The sequence below is a fragment of the Bombina bombina genome, chromosome 1 (assembly GCF_027579735.1).
Source record: "Bombina bombina isolate aBomBom1 chromosome 1, aBomBom1.pri, whole genome shotgun sequence".
In the NCBI taxonomy this organism is placed as follows: domain Eukaryota; kingdom Metazoa; phylum Chordata; class Amphibia; order Anura; family Bombinatoridae; genus Bombina; species Bombina bombina.
Window position 1 is genome coordinate 419,539,350 of NC_069499.1, and position 15,915 is coordinate 419,555,264.

General features: G+C 38.8%; 1 protein-coding gene across 1 annotated transcript in view; it reads right to left on the reverse strand.

The window, feature by feature from the left end:
- PLA2R1 (phospholipase A2 receptor 1) overlaps window positions 1-15,915 on the reverse strand; it is a 528,401-nt gene that overhangs the window by 367,861 nt on the left and 144,625 nt on the right. The gene's annotated exons all lie outside the window — the stretch shown is intronic.

Below are 15,915 nucleotides of genomic sequence, written 5' to 3' on the forward strand. Positions count from 1 at the left end.
TTAGAGGTCTCATTCTTAAATCCCCAAGACGAAGCCACAGCTCTAGTTGAATGAGCCGTGATCCTCTGAGGAGGCTTATGACCCGCTGTCTCATAGGCCAAGCGAATCAAGCTCCTCAACCAAAAGGACAAAGAAGTAGAAGAGGCTTTCTGCCCCTTGTGCTTCCCTGAATACACCACAAAAAGAGATGTAGACTGCCTGAAATCCTTTGTAGCCTGAAGATTGAACTTTAAGGCACGAACCATATCCAGGTTATGAAGTAACCTCTCCTTAGAAAAAGAAGGGTTAGGACACAAAGAAGGATCAACTATTTCCTGATTAATGTTATGGGTAGACACCACCTTGGGAAGAAACCCCAAACCAGTGCAAAGCACAGCCTTATGCGCATGAAAAACCAGATAAGGAGGCTCACATTGCAAGGCAGCCTGTTCAGATACTCTGCGTGCCGATGCAATGGCCAACAGGAAGAGAACCTTCCAGGACAGAATCTTAATGTCAATGGAATGCATAGGCTCAAACAGAACCCTCTGCAATACCTTAAGGACCAAGTTTAAGCTCCATGGGGGAGCAGACTGTCTAAAGACAGGCCTGATTCTAGACAGAGTCTGAACAAAAGATTGGATGTCAAGGAGCTCAGCGAGTCTCCTATGCAACAAGACTGATAATGCCAAAAACTGTCCCTTTAAGGAACTGGCGCCTAGACCCTTCTCCAAACCGTCTTGGAGAAAGGACAGAATCCTGGACACCTTCACCTTATGCCAAGGATATCCATGCTTCTCACACCAGGACAAGTAAGTCCTCCACACCTTATGGTAGACGAGGCGACGAGTGACTGGCTTTCTTGCCTGAATTAGCGTATCAATCACACTTTCAGAAAAACCTCTCTTGGCCAAGACTAGGCGTTCAATCACCACACAGTCAGCCTCAGAGAATAGAGTTTTTGATGTTGAAAAGGGCCCTGTTCCAGCAGATCCCTGCGACAGGGTAACCTCCACACCGGAGAGGATGACATCCCCACCAGATCCGCAAACCACGTCCTTGCAGCCAGGATAGAGCAATCAGAATGGCTGAAGCTCGCTCCTGTTTGATGCGTGCCACTACACGAGATAGAAGAGGTAATGGTGAAAAAATGTAAGCTAGGCTGAACCCCCAAGGTACCACTAAGGCATCTATCAGCTCTGCCTGGGGATCCCTGGGGCTCATCCCATATCGGGGTAGCTTGCAATTGAGTCTGGATGCCATGAGATCTATCTCCAGCGTTCCCCACCTGAGACAAAACTCTGCAAACACTTCGGGGTGAAGAGACCATTCCCCCAGATGGAAAGATTGCCTGCTGAGAAAGCCTGCTTCCCAGTTGTCCACACTTGGAATGTGAATCAGTGAGAGCAAGCAGCTGTGGGACTCTGCCCACTCCAAGATCCGAGACACCTCCCTAATGGTTAGGGAGCTCCGCGTACCCCCCTGATGGTTGATGTAAGCCACTGAGGTAATGTTGTCGGTCTAGAATCTGATGAAGCTGAAGGACCCTAGAAGAGGCCGGCTTCCAAGTTCCCTTGGACTGGTCCATTTTTGCGGTGGGCTGCTGGCGCTGGGTCTTGTCCACACGAAAGGGACGAAAAGTAGATCCTTTAGGCTTAGCCTTCTTATCCTGCGTTAGGCAAGCTCCCTTGCCTCCCATAACCATGGATATAATCGAATCCAATCATGGACCGAACAGAATCTTTCCTTGAAAAGGCAGGGACAACAGCCTCGACTTAGAGGTCATGTCCGCAGACCAAGACTTTAGCCACAGAGCCCTGCGAGCTAAAATGGAAAAACCTGAATCCTTAGTGTTCAGGCGAATAATTTGCATATTGGAATCACAGATGAAAGAATTGGTGATCTTCAGCGCCTTAATCTTATCCTGTATTTCGTTGATGGAAGTCTCCCCCTCGACCATTTCACACTGGGATTCACACCAATACATCGCAGCTCCGGCAACTGCGGTTACAGCCACTGCCAGCTGAAAAACAAATCCTGTGTGTTGAAACATCTTCCTTGACATGTTTTACAACTTTTTATCCCTGGGCTCTTTAAAAGACTAACTATCCTCGAAGGGAATAGTTGTCCACTTCGCGAGTATGGAGATAGCACCATCCACCTTATGGACAGTACCCCACAGCTCAAGCTGTGAGTTCGGAAAGGGAAACAGTTTCTTAAAGAAAGAAGAAGGGGAAAGGGAAGAACCTAATAGCTCCCATTCATTGTTAATTATATTAGCCATCTTAACAGGAACCAGGAAGGCCGGAGGTACCACCCTGTCCTCATATACCTTATCAAGCTTAGGAATCGCAGGTTCCTCCGGAAGCTTCGGTTCCGGAACCTCCAGAGTAGCAAGCACTTGCTTCAGCAAGAAGTGCAAATTCTCTATCCTAAACCTAAAGTCAGGCTCCTCCGCAGCTGGAGGTTTAGATGACATGGACTCCGACCCAGAAGGGGCCTCCTCCAAAGAGTCGGAGTGGGCTTCGTCATCATATAATGCCACTGATATTTCCATAGGCGTAGATAACCCCTGGGTCGGGCCACCATGATAGGGAATTTGAGTTCTTGAAGTTTTACATTTTTTTGAAGTCTTGTACTGTTTTGGGTAAAATTGTATTCAGTTCACAGCACCTATAATATAAATATTTATATAATATAAAAATCGAAATGTGTAGACAACTCTCTTACACTAAGATTTAAACTCATAATAAACATTGGGTTCACCATAATTGTTCCAGTAGTGCCATTGTTTTTTTTTTGCATGTGTCTAGTGAGGTAAATGGTGTTTTATTATATGATATTTAGAGGGTTGTCATCTAGTATATCAAGAAAAAAAAGAGACGTTTCTCATTATGATGAACAGTGTGTTGATCAATTTTTGGCATAAAGTGTGTTGCACTGCACACACTCATTTTAGGTGTAAATCATGTGTCTAGTGAGGTAAATGGTGTTTTATAATATGACTAGTCCTAAAGCCCGTGTACACGGGCCAATTTTTTAAGTACTGTGGTTCTAACCCTTGCTCCCTCTCTCTCCCCCCTCTCTTTTGAGCTCTCTCTCCCCCTCTTTTGTTCTTTCTCTCCCCCTCTTTTGCTCTCTCTCTCCCCCCTCTTTTGCTCACCCCCCCTCTTTTGCTCTCTCTCCTCTCTTTTGCTCTCTCTCTCCCCCTCTCTTTTGCTCTCTCTCTCTCCCCCTCTCTTTTGCTCTCTCTCCCCCTCTCTTTTGTGCTCACTCTCCCCCCTCTCTTTTGTACTCACTCTCCCCCCTCTCTTTTGTACTCACTCTCCCCCCTCTCTTTTGTGCTCACTCTCCCCCCCTCTCGTGTGCTCACTCTTCCCCCCCTCTCTTGTGCTCACTCTCCCCCCCCTCTCCTCCTTCAATCAGCGCTATTGCAAAAGGATCCCTTATGCGCTGCAGGACCCTGTCAGCTGGCCGGCTTCCCTAGTGTTACTCATTTTCAGGGTCTGCACAGGGAGCGCTAGGGAGATGCCAGAGTCCTGAAGGAGGCATAGGCAGAGTGCAGTATGGTGGATATTTTTTTCCGTCTTAGGATAAATTTGGCCCTTTCTGCCAGTGCCTAGGCTCTTCATTACGCTCGTGGTCATTAGTGTGCAGAGGGAGTTTTTTTGAGCTGCAGAAACCTTTCAGCTTGACGGCTCCTCAGCGGTATTGGAGGGGGTAAGAGCCTTATACCGGTGTGGGAGGGGCACCAGGCTAATGTATTAGGTGCATTATAATTTAGACTATTAAATTTCAGCCTTTCTCACAGCCTTTCTCAATCAGCTTGCATGCTGTGTACCTCGTGCTCCCTATCTCGCGCCAGACCTCACAGCTGTCACTGACCTCAGCTTGTGCGCTGTGTAGCTCTCGCCCCCTATCTCGCGCGACAGACCTCACAGGTGCCACTGACCTCGCTCCAAGCCGACACTGATTTTAATGTTAAGGCCAGGTATGTTTGTCTCTACTGCGCATGACTGCATCTGACAAACATACCTGGCCTTTTATTATATAGGATATTTAGAGGGTTGTCATCTAGTATATCAAGAAAAAAGAGACATTTCTCATTATGATGAACAGTGTGTTGATCTATTTTTGGCATAAAGAGTTTGCACTTTTTTTGCTGGTGCAACGCCGCCCCCTGCAGACTCACGGCCAATGGGCTGCCAGCAGGGAGGTGTCAATCAACCCGATCGTACTCGATCGGGTTGTATTGTGGCGATGTCTGTCCGCCAGCTAAGAGCAGGCGGACAGGTTATGGAGCAGCGGTCTTTGTGACCGCTGCTTCATAACTGCTGTTTCTGGTGAGTCTGAAGACTCGCCAGAAACAGGTGCCATCAAGCTCCATACGGAGTTTGTTAAATAGAGCCCTATGTTTTGAATGAGTATATATAGTGGAATTGTATTTGCCTATATAACGATAATTGAATTGGTTTTGTACCTGTATGCATGTGTTGTGAAGAATACTAATCTGCATTGTGCAACCTGCTACTTTATTTGAAATATTTTTATTATTGGAGTTTTCCGCATAAACAAAATACATAACAAGGAAAGACATACATTTCCGAATGGCAATAGAGCTTCTTATAATACAGAGTAACATATGATGTGTAGTAAGACATAAAACAACACTGTTCTCAGAATAAACTCCTGAAAGTTACTCTTCTTAAGTTACTTACAAGTATAGAAATAAGTGGATAGAAGAGTTCAAAGAGAAAAAGGTAGAATGATCACTCGTGGTATCTGTCTCCAATTTTTATATGTCCTATATTAGACCTGATTTCTTATACTGTGCCTATATTGCATTCTAGTTGTGTCTTCCCATGTTATCTAATCCTCCCAGATATTTAAATATTCATTCCTATTATCTAATAGAGTAGAGGCAATGTTGACCATTTGCTGATAGTATCTAATTTTGTTTAATATGATATCATAGTGTGGAATCGTTGATTTCCAGTATTTAGCAATAACTGTCCTCACAGCAGTGCATATTATGCTAACTAGCTTCATTGAATGTTTAGAAAGGCCCTGAATGGGAAAGTGTAACAGGGCTTGTTCAAGATTAAGTATAATTTATTTGTCAAATATTTCACTAAGTAGTTCAGAAGTGGTTGTCCAGACTTATGTAAGTTTCTGACATTCTGACGACATATGAAGATAAGTGCCTACTTCTGGACAGCCGTGATAACAATGAAGTAAAGGTGCTCTATTTGGGTCTGTATAAAAGTGTTTTGAATTTGCTCGGATGATTGTACCATCTCTAAAAAACCTTTATGTAGTTCTCTTTCAAGTTTGCGATAATAGAGCAGGACAATCCTTTTTTTATTATATCTGCCCATTCTTTACTGTCTCTAGTAAAATGACCTTCATCCTCCCATTTCTGGATACATTTTAGTTCATTAGACTGTGGGTCTGTGTTTAGTAAATTGTACAAACTTGTGATTGCTCCTTTGACTCTATGGGGCATATCTATCAAGCTCCGTACCGAGCCTGAAGCCCCGTGTTTCTGGCGAGCCTTCAGAAAGGCTGCTGCTCCATAACGCTGTCTGCCTGCTCTGAGCAGGCAGACAGAGATCACCGGAATTCAACCCGATCAAGTACGATCAGGTTGATTAACACCCCCCTGTCTGCAGGGGGCGGCGTTGCACCAGCAGCTCACCGTATTGCTCTCCGTATTCAGCGAGGTATATCGGACCTGATCCGCACTGTCGGATCAGGTCCGACATACCTTTGACAAATTTTTATGAATATTGTATAATTATCTAGGTCTTTAGGTTTCCTAACTACATTAATTCTTGAGGTTAATTGGAAATAATGGAACCAGGAATTTGGTGTGGAGGGCGCTAATTCATTATATTGTTCAAGAGTAAGGATATTAGAACCTTGGAATGCATCAGCTATTCTATAGAGGTGTTTGTTAGCCCATATATTGCTACCTATATATTTATTTATGTTTGAGAAAGTAACTAGAGGGGTCATTAGTGAGTTTCTAGGGATTAAGTTATATTTTCTTTGTAGGCTGTACCATATTTTAATAGTATGTGAGATTGTAATATATATTGACCATTTTTCTGGTCTGTCTTTTCTGGGAGTCCAGAACAGCTGATAAATTGGGTCAAGATCTAGCATTGCACTTTCTAATTGAACCCAGGCTAAGTCACTTGTATGATGATGAAGCTAAGCTGTTTGCGCTAATCTAGCTGCATTAAAATAATTTTGGAGGTCTGGGACTCCCAATTCTCCCTGATCTCTAGCTTTAGGAGGGTTTTTCTGTTAATTCTTGCTTTTTTAAAAGACCATATATATTCTAGCATATGTTTCTGTAAATCCTTAATATCTTTTGCGTGAACAATAATAGGGAGTGATCTAAAAAGATATAGGATTTTTGGTAATATTACCATCTTGCTAACCATTTTTCTATAAAATAATATCCTATATGTAGACCAAGTTTTCATTTCTTTTTAAAGATATTTTTAAAGAGGGGGTAATTAAGCTTATATAGATCTTCTAGCTTGTATGGTATTAACACGCCAAGGTATTTAATTGCATGAGATGCCCATTTAAAGTTGAAGGTGATCTCTATTTTTTTTGTGTGGTTAGGTAAATGGACCTCAATCACTTCACACTTATCGTTATTTATTTTATACCCGATAGTGTTCCAAATTTCAAGAGTAGGTCATATAGAATTAGTAGGGATAATGCTGGTTTGCGAACTGTTAAGATGACATTGTCTGCGAATAAGGAAAGTTTATGTTCTGTATTACCAATTTGGATGCCAGAGATATCTTGATGATTCCTAATACTAGCGGCCAAGGGTTCGATGCACAACACAAACAGTAGAGGCGACAGTGGATAGCCCTGTCTTGTTCCATTATGTATATTGATTCTTTTAGATTGGTAGCCTGCAAATCTAAGGTGCGAGGAAGGGTTGCTATATATGGATTGTATAGCCTTTCTATATGCTATTGAGATTCCGAATTGTGATAGGGTCTCAAAAATGTAGTCCCAGAAGACTCTATCAAATGCCTTCTCTGCATCCAGGGATAGAAACAGAGAAGGCACTTTTTCTTCGTTGCATAATCCAGTAAGTTAATGACCCTACGAACATTATCAGAAGCTTCTCTCCCCTTTATAAATCCCACTTGATCGCTTGATATTCATTTTGCTATATGTGGGTTCAATCGAGTGGCTAAAATTTTAGTGAAGAGCTTATGGTAAAGATTAATAAGCAAAATTGGTTTGTAATTTTTACAATGGAATTTGTCTTTACCTGGCTTTGGGACAAAACATATTCTGGCAGATAGTAGATCTGCTGGAATATCCCCCGCCCCCCCTTCCATTATGAGATTGAATGAGACTACTAATTGTGGAATGAGCTCAAAGAAAAATCTCTTATAAAAATTCCCCGAAAATTCATCGAGACCTGGGGCTTGCTTTATTGCTTTTAAGCTGTTTTATTGCTATGGCTATTTCTAGGGGTGTGATTGGGGCATTCAATTGGGCCAAAGCGTCCCTATCTAACTTAGGTAGATTGCAGTCTTTTAGGAAAGTTATAATTTTACTTTTCCTGTTGTCATTCTGGTTTTGTTGTAATTTATAAAGAGATTGATAGAAATTAGCAAAAGTATTAGCTATAAGTGGGGAATTATTAATAACCTCTCCAGAGGGTGTTTGAGTTTGAGGGAAAGATGTGGATTTTGTAATGTTTCTAATTTTCCTAGCTAGCATGCGGTCAGGTTTATTTGCATAAATAAAGTATTGTGCATATATAATTCTTAAAGAAGTTAGTGCTTCCTCATCCAGTAGTTTATCTAATTCACTTTTCTTTATTTTTATTTTGTTGGCTTAATTTTTTTGCTTAATTTTGAAAATGGATGCTTTTCTTGAATTAAAATCCCTCTGAGGAAAGCTTTAAATGCACCCCATATAAATAAGGGGTTATTTGTTGAATTTTTATTGTTCGACCATAAGTGTTTGATCTGCTGTGTTAGTTTCTGACATGTTATTTCATTTCTTAGTAGGGACGGGTCTAGGTTCCAAGATCTATCTCTGGATGGATAAAAAAAATGCCTAATGACCCCTCAACTATATAGTGGTCTGACCAACTGGTTTGGGTTATGTCGGCCTGTAATGTTAATGGGCATAACATTTGGCTGACAAATATATAGTCAATCCTGGAGAAGGAATTATGGGCTGCAGAATAGTATGTATATTTTTTGACCCCTTTATTATAAGTCTACATATATCAATAAGGGTATGGTCTAGGATTAAGTCACTTAGAATCTTTTTGGAAGGTAGACTTACTGAAGGGGACCTATCAAGTTTATCGTTAAGGGTTAAGTTGAAATCTCCTCCTAAGATAAATTTGTGTCTTTTCCATGAGGTTAATATCTTGCTTATTTTAGCTATGAATTGACCTTGGTTTTCATTAGGAGCATAAATATTACCCAATACTATCGTATTACCTTGAATTTTCCCTTTTAGAATAATAATTCTTCCCTCTGAATCCCTAATAACTTCCAATTCATGGACATTGAGGGATGAGTGCAATATAATAGAGACCCCTCTTTTTTTCTTTTGGCCAAATGAATGGTATTGGATTGGGAAAGCTGAATCCCAATATTTTGGGTTATGTGTGGTAGTGAAATGTGTCTCTTGTAGCATAATTATGTGTGCTTTGCTTGCTTTGTATTCTGAAATGGCTTTTTTTCTTTTAATGTGGGAGTGTAGCCCTCTCACATTATGTGATATTATTTTAAAGTTCATCTTAAATCGGTGTTAAGTCTCTTGTAGCAGCATGTATATATAGTACACGGAGAGCCTGTGGTATTGATTCTAGTCTCAAATTTGTTGGTGAACTTGGTTCCTTAATGTTCCGCCTAGGGAATCGAGGGTCCAGCATACCACGAGTGATCAGAGAAAAAGAAAGGAAAATTAAAGAGAGGAAGAAAACATTAGTAGACATAATAACACAATATAACAATAGTACCTGTATGAGATACTCAATTTTTTCTTTTGCGGGAATTATTGATCCCATGGTGTATGTATCATACAATAAACGTGGTGTTGAACTGCAAACAAACTTAAATGGACAGTCAACACCAGAATTTTTGTTAATCCCTTTATTACACATTCCCCAGTTTTGCATAACCAATACAGTTATAATAATATACTTTTACCTCTGTGATTAATTTGTATCTAAGCATCTTCTGACAGCCCCCTGATCACATGACATTTTATTTATTATCTATTGACTTTCATTATAGCCAATTAGTGCAGTGTCTGCCACAATCCCCGGGTGTGATCACAATCACCTAGATTATGAGTTATGCGTGCTATAGGAAAATTAACGAATGCAACAAAAGTAGCGTTATTTAACCCTCCTATAGTGCAGCCATTACAAGTTTTGAAAAACCCGGCTTGTGCGTGCAATATGGTGCTTTTAAGCTCCATACCGCACAAAAAACAAGCGCTGTTTTGACATGCTCGTGCACGCTTTCCCCATAGACATCAATGGGGAGAGCGGGTCAGAAAAAAATCTAACACCTGCAATCCCGGAAAGAAAATTAGCATAACGCAGCCCCATTGATGTCTATGGGGAAAAAAACTAACGTTTAAACCTAACACCCTAACATAAACCCCGAGTCTAAACACCCCTAATCTGCTGCCCCTGCCATCGCCGCCACCTACATCATGGTATTAATCCCTAATCTGCCGCTCCCAATATCGCCGCCATCTAAATAAAGTTATTAACCCCTAATCTGCCGCTCCTGATATCTATACTATATTAAAGTTATTAACTCCCATTCCACCGCATCCTAACATCGCGGCCACTATATTAAAGTTATTAACCCCTATTCCGCTGCCACTAAATAAAGGAATTAACCCCTAAACCTCTGGCCTCCCACATCACTACCACTAAATAAACCTATTAACCCCTAAACCGCCAGCCCCCCACATCGCAACAACCGAAATTAAACTATATTAACCCCTAAACCTAACCCTAACGTAACCCTAACCCTAAACACCCCCTACCTTTAACATAATTAAAATAGAGCTAAACTAAAGTTACATTTATTAACTAAATAATACCTATTTAAAACTAAATACTTACCTGTGAAATAAAACCTAAGCTAGCTACAATATAACTAATATTTATATTGTAGCTATCTTAGGTTTTATTTTTATTTCACAGGTAAGTTTGTATTTATTTTAACTAGGTAGACTAGTTAGTAAATAGTTATTAACTATTTACTAACTACCTAGTTCTGTTTTCTAGGTCATCAAGCTGAGTCTCCAACTATTGTATCTTATTATTGTGATCTTGTAGTGTATGTTGTATGATAGGAATTTTCTCAATTATCTCATCTACCTTGTCTTCTAGAGCAGATGTTCATCGGCCAATTTCCCTGATATAACTTCTCAGATCTTTGATAGCAGTTTTTTTATTCTATCTGAAATACTTTTTTTGATTTGTTGGGCAAGGGAATTTTTTTAAGACTGCATCTGTTCATCAAAAATCATTATCCAGCATACTATCTGTTATTTTGGCCTTCTGGGAGGGAGACTTGTCTGGAGTTATAGGCTTCTTCTTAGCTTGAGCTTTAGATAAGCAGTCTTTAACCGATATGAATCTCAAAGTAGTTGAGTAATAGTTTGAGACCGTAAATTTAGTGAAATTTGCACAAAAATAGTGTTTTTAGCCTGTTTAACATGGAGCTTACAAAAGAGATGTCTCTCCTCTTCAGCTGCTAGCTCTGCCTCGTGCAACCTGCTACTTTAATTGTAAATTTAAGCTACCTCTATTGGGTTCATATATGGGCTTCTCAGGTGTATCATAGTCAGTGCCTCACCAGTCTATGACCTCACTGCACGTCACTGCCACCATTATTATAAAATAATCTAAAACAAACCCCTTGTCAGACAGGTATGCAATTTTTTTTTATACATTACTATACCACAGATTTGAGGGGATTATTAGCAAAACTAAGCTAATTCAACTTTCGTAGCCATTGCTAATCAGTAACGGTTAGAATTTTTGTCTATTTCCATGTATGCTTTCCGTGTTTGGTGATGGCCAATACATTTCAAGAGCTACAAAAATTACCTATGTGCCTACCTAACATTAAAGGGACAGAAAACCCCAAAATGTTCTTTTATGATTTGGACAGAACATACAATTTTAAACAACTTTCCAATTTACTTCTATTATCAAAGCTGCTTTATTCTCTTGTTATCCTTTGCTGAAGGAACAACATTGCACTACTGACAGCTAGATGAACACATATAGTTAGCCAATCACAAGAGACAAATGTGTGCAGGCACCAATCAGCAGCTAGCTCCCCACTAGTGTAGGATATGTGCATATTATTTTTCAACAAGGGATACCATGAGAACAAAGCACATTTGAAAATAGAAGTGAATATAAAAGTGTCTTAAAATTACATTATCAGTCTGAATCATGAAAGTTTATGGTTTTACTTTCATTTCCCTTTAAGCAAAATACAAAAAAAAGTTACTACAAACACACACTCACTCATACATACACACAAAATGCTTGTTTAATTTTTTTTTGAAGAGTTCAATTTTTTCTGGTATAAAAATATTTTACAGGAACAAGAGGAAAAGCATTTGCAAAAACTAGAACTAAAGTGACAAGAAAAGTTTAGTGATTTAGAGACCTTTATTAAACAAAGTGTTAATAGAATATAAACAGCCTCCGCACCAATGGCTTGGTGTGATTCCCATATTAAAGTAATTAATTATTATTTAACCACTGCTAAAATGAATAAATGGAACAAAACCTGCAGCTTTGCTGTATTCAATGTAGTTTAAAGGGACTCAATTTTTGGAGTTTTCTTATTTTCTGCAACAAGGTTTTTTTTATTGTTAATTTGATTGTATTGTTATTAAGAGACTAATAAAATGATTAAAAAAAAAATACACAATGCACACATACAAAAAAAAACACCCACTCTCACAGCACACAATAATAGTATTATCAAATCTTGTGGGGACCACCAAAAATGTCCTGACCCCCCAGTTTAAGAATCACTTTTACAGAAGGGTCATCCAGGGATTATAACAAAATATTTGCCAAGAAGATAGAATTTTGGGTTGGAAAACAGCTAGCAAGTACTGACACTGCTATTCAGTATAAAACACTTGGAAAATCACCATAACTATTGCTGTTAGGATTCACAACACTTTAAGGATTATTGTTTTTTCTTAAAGAGACACACTACTTATTATAATTTATTGTTGGATTGCTTTTTCTATTAAATTTTCACTGTTGGACTATTTTTTGGACTATTATTTACATTTATATCACTATTTGAACACACCACAATGTTTTTGAAAATTTTAGTTTTTTTCATTTTTCACAATCTTTGTTCTTAATTCACTTTTTTTGAAGATCAACCTATTTTTTTGACCATTAATAATTTTTGTACACTAATTTTTGCACACAACTTTTTTGATACACATAACATTTTTTACATTGGCATATTGCTGTCACAATATTTTTTACTTGACAATGCGTATGTGTTAAACACACAGTTAAAGGTCTTACTCAGAGCCTTACACATTAGTTACTATTGGCAATATTTAGGAGCATTGCATAGAATCGAGAACATTATTGGTTAGATAATATTATATAACTGACTAATATACTTCACCTATTATGTGTATGTGGTAAACACAAAGTTGAATTTTTGTTGTGAGCCTTATACTTAATTTGGAATTTTTTAGGAATATTTTTTAAGAGCAATGTTTGCACAATTTTAAATGCCATATCTGCTATATAACTATTTGTTTTAACTATTCATTTAGCTATTATTGCTGTATAAATTTGTGTATGTGAATGTGGTAAATACAAAGTTGAATTTCTGTTGTGAGCCTTATACTAAATTTGGAATTTTTTAGGAATATTTTTAAGAGCAATGTTTGCACAATTTTAAATGATATATATGTTACATAACTATTTGTTTTAACTATTCATTTAGCTATTATTGTTGTATAAATTTGATTGTTTATACATGGATCCATGTTTTTAACTTATTTGTGCACTCAATAAATTGTTTATTGTAATCGTTTGATAATATTGCATTTGGTCCAGACCCAGCCTTCGTATAGTTGGCGCTTTGGTATACCTTATTAATAAGAATCACTACTCTATCAACCAAATTTTGGGGTTTCATGTACCTTTAAAAATATATATATATTACATATATTATTTAGGTTAATTTATAAACCACTTTGGAGGCGAGCATTAAAAACTCGGTAAAAACACTAAAAGATTTTTTTCTAAGCATAAGTTTTTATATACCAAGTGTCTGTTAACATTTCTACAACATTCAGTGATGCCAACATTCTTCTTTATCTAGAACACAGAACTTTATTTGCAGAATCGTTATTTTGACTGCAACCCTCTACATCAAGCTATTGGCAAATTAATGTCAGTTTTATCCTTTAATTTTCCCAAATATTGGTAGCTCCAGAGAAAAGTGTGAAGTACTTGGTAGCAATAATGCCCCAAATAAACAAAACAACAGTGCATGGTTGTGTAGAAGCATCAGAGTGAACAGTAAAATGTTCCAAACTTCACTGGCCTTTAGTCAAGTTTATTCAGTGTTGACAAACTATAATTAGAATCTGAAATTTTGCCAGGTTATCCATGTCTGTTTCTTTCAGGCAACTAATGGTATGATGGGAACAATCTGTCTTTTTTGTTATATAAATGCTGACTGCAGAAATCGCTCTGGAGTTAAGCAAGTTTTTTTGAATGTCAATAAGTTTCCTCTTTAAAATTGCAGCTTCTAAAAGTTGCATACATGACCTGCAAGCTATATATGTTTAAAATGAATCTACCACTTGAAATAGCTCACTAAAATGGAAAGGAGACTCCAAACAAAAATGTATTTCGTGACTTGGATAGAACAGGGGTGTCAAACTGGTGGCCCACAACCTAATTTTGTGCGGCCCACACCACCTCCATGAAAAATAAGAATTATTATATGTTTATTACTTAAAGAGCGAGTGAGCTTACTGTTAGGGAGGCACATATGTGCAACCTCCATTCAGCTCTCCATTATAATGACGGTATCCCTTTGTTCTGGCATTGTGATTCACTTGTATAGTGAGCAGCTGCACTATGGTAGTGAGATCATTAAAAACTCCTCACCTAGATTGCAATTTTTGCGCTATAGAGGGTACTAAAAGAACGCAAAAAAAGTTGCGTTATTTGACCCTCCATATCGCTGCCATTACGAGTTTCTAAAAATGCGCCTTGTGCGTGCGATATGGTGGCGATGAGCTCCATACTGCACAAAATCCAAGGACTGCTTTGACGTGCTCGTGCACGCTTTCCCCATAGACATCAATGGGGAGAAGGTGTTAGAAAAATAAATAACACCTGAAGCGTGGAATGGCGATCGCTGTAACACAAACCCATTGATGTCTCTGGGGGAAAAAAAGTTACCCTAACATAAACCCCAAGTCTAAACACCCCTAATCTGCTGCCCCCGACATCGCAGACACCTAAATAAAGTCATTAACCCCTATTCTGCCGCTCCCGACATCGCCGTCACTAATAAAAGTTATTAACCCCTATTCCGCCGCTCCCTGACATTGCCACCACTATAATAAAGTTATTAACCCCTATTAACCCCTATTCCCCCACACCCCAACACCGCCGCCACTAAATAAAGTTATTAACCCCTAAACCTCTGGCCTCCCACATCATCGCAACTAAATAAACCTATTAACCCCTAAACCGCCAGCCCCCCACATCGCAAAAAAATAAATGAAACTATTAAACCTATTAAAGTTTTTATTTATTTTAAGATAGGGATAATGTAATTTTAATTTAAAGTTAGGGGGTTGTTAGGTTTAGGGGTTAATAGTTTAATTTAGTTTTTTGCAATGTGGGGGGCTGGCGGTTTAGGGGTTAATAGGTTTATTTAGTGGCAGGGATGTGGGAGGCCAGAGGTTTAGGGGTTAATAACTTTATTATAGTGGCAGCTATGTTGGAGAGCGGCGGAATAGGGGTTAATAACTTTATTATAGTGTTTGCGATGTGGGAGGGCCTCGGTTTAGGGGTTAATAGGTAGTTTATGGGTGTTAGTGTACTTTGTAACAATATAAACAGGTATTTCCGTTTGGAATAGAGGGAATAACCTCCAAAGCTTAAGCTAATGACAGCAGGACACAGAAAATAAACAATCTGTATTTCTCAAAAACGGCACCTTTATACTCCCAATGGCTGGGGCACTCACCACTTCCTAGACCCAGACAATACAGAGAAAAAATGTCTTCTCCGACAGCCAGCTTGGTCAGGAAAGAGGAAATGAAAGCAAGACCACTCCCGGTCACATGGTGCGCAAGACAGGACCTCCCCTGCTATGAGAAAAAGCGCACCAAGCTACAAGCTGTGCAGCACTCAAAGTGAAAGTAAAAACCTGTGCGTTCCAGCCACATAACAAACAGCCTATGAGCCCAATAAAATCTCACACATAAAGCAGCATAAAATCAAAGCATCACATTTGATTAATCCCCACTGTTCAATAATCTCCCTCAGGAAATATTAACCCATGATTCTATTAAGATGAAAGAAGCCACACTGTGACCCTGTGTTCTAGAGTTTTCAACATATGTAAAAATTGAAACGATCTTACCGGAATCCATGCTGTAGAACAGAAACACAGAACTAAAAGTAGTATGTGACCTTGCCTTGAATTGGAGATGATAGTATTAAAGGGACACTGTACCCAATTTTTTTCTTTCATGATTCAGATAGAGCATGCAATTTTAAGCAACTTTCTAATTTACTCCTATGATCAAATTTTATTCATTCTCTTGGTATCTTTATTTTAAAGGCAAGAATTTAAGTTTAGATGC